The sequence below is a fragment of the Colobus angolensis genome, unplaced genomic scaffold (assembly GCF_000951035.1).
Source record: "Colobus angolensis palliatus isolate OR3802 unplaced genomic scaffold, Cang.pa_1.0 Scaffold6129, whole genome shotgun sequence".
NCBI lineage: Eukaryota > Metazoa > Chordata > Mammalia > Primates > Cercopithecidae > Colobus > Colobus angolensis.
The window spans coordinates 5,969-7,843 of NW_012119743.1; the positions used below are offsets into that span (position 1 = coordinate 5,969).

General features: G+C 40.7%; 1 long non-coding RNA gene across 1 annotated transcript; it reads right to left on the bottom strand.

Annotated features, from left to right (window-relative positions):
* Positions 1–450: 450 nt before the first annotated feature.
* Positions 451–1,875, bottom strand: LOC105527286. Its single transcript, XR_001004211.1, has 2 exons — positions 1,498–1,875; positions 451–700 (listed from the first exon to the last, which is right to left on the bottom strand). It is a non-coding gene; the product is annotated as an uncharacterized LOC105527286 (long non-coding RNA).

A 1,875-nucleotide genomic window follows, 5' to 3' on the forward strand; every position in this document is an offset into this window, starting at 1 on the left:
TTTGGGAGGCTGAGGTGGGAGAACTGCTTGAGTCCAGGATTTCGAGATCAGCCTGGGCAACATGGCAAGACCCCATCTCTACAAAAAATTTAAAAATTAGCCAGGCATGGCAGCTCATGCCTGTAGTCCCAGCTACTCAGGAGGGTGAGGTGGGAGGACTGCTTGAGCCTCGGAGGTTGACGCTGCAGTGAGCCATGATTGCGCCACTGTCCTCCTGCCTGGGCAACAAAGTGAGACCCTGTCTCGAAAAACAGACAAAAACAAAAAATAAGCACAAAGATGGCATCTGTCTTAGAAAATAGTAAGATAACTTGACAGCTCTTTAAGTTCTGCTTTGTGAAATGTTAGTAACTAAAACAAATCAGAACATTAAAAACTTGTGTGCATTAGAGGAGAAACAATTTGAAAGGAGGGAATGAAAGTGAAATAAAAGTACAAAGAAATATTAACTCTGGTAAATGAATATGTTTATTTAAATATTTATACAAACATGGCCCTAGGAGCAGCAGATACACTTTTCCAAAGGTGGTTCCTTCCTTTAAGATATTGCACAACAGAAAATAAACTCTTGTTAATCCTTAAAATTAATCTTCAATGCTATGTATTTTAGCTATGTAACTTGAACTGTGTCAACAGTGAACCTTATTAGATTCACGGCGTCATCCAACTTATAGCAAGATAAAAATCAATCGGTAGGAATGTGTCAATCGGTAGGAATGTCATTTTAAAAAGTGAAATAGTGGGATGGGTGCGGTGGCTCATGCCTATAATCCCAGCATTTTGGGAGGCTGAGGTGGGAGAACTGCTTGAGTCCAGGATTTCGAGATCAGCCTGGGCAACATGGCAAGACCCCATCTCTACAAAAAATTTAAAAATTAGCCAGGCATGGCAGCTCATGCCTGTAGTCCCAGCTACTCAGGAGGGTGAGGTGGGAGGACTGCTTGAGCCTCGGAGGTTGACGCTGCAGTGAGCCATGATTGCGCCACTGTCCTCCTGCCTGGGCAACAAAGTGAGACCCTGTCTCGAAAAACAGACAAAAACAAAAAATAAGCACAAAGATGGCATCTGTCTTAGAAAATAGTAAGATAACTTGACAGCTCTTTAAGTTCTGCTTTGTGAAATATTAGTAACTAAAACAAATCAGAACATTAAAAACTTGTGTGCATTAGAGGAGAAACAATTTGAAAGGAGGGAATGAAAGTGAAATAAAAGTACAAAGAAATATTAACTCTGGTAAATGAATATGTTTATTTAAATATTTATACAAACATGGCCCTAGGAGCAGCAGATACACTTTTCCAAAGGTGGTTCCTTCCTTTAAGATATTGCACAACAGAAAATAAACTCTTGTTAATCCTTAAAATTAATCTTCAATGCTATGTATTTTAGCTATGTAACTTGAACTGTGTCAACAGTGAACCTTATTAGATTCACGGCGTCATCCAACTTATAGCAAGATAAAAATCAATCGGTAGGAATGTGTCAATCGGTAGGAATGTCATTTTAAAAAGTGAAATAGTGGGATGGGTGCGGTGGCTCATGCCTATAATCCCAGCATTTTGGGAGGCTGAGGTGGGTGGATCATTTGAGGTCAGAATTTCGAAACCAGCCTGACCAACATGGTGAAACACCGCCTCTATTAAAAATACAAAAATTAGCCAGGCATGGTGGTGGGCACTTACAGTCCCAGCTACTTGGGAGGCTGAGGTAGGAGAATCGCTTGATCCCAGCGGGCGGAGGTTGCACTGAGCTGAGATCGTGCCACTGCACTCCAGCCTGCGCAACAGAGCAAGACTCTCTCTCAAAAAAAAGAAAAAAAAGGTCAAATAGAGCTTTAAACTTGAATCATTTACATCATTATCTTCTAAAATGTAA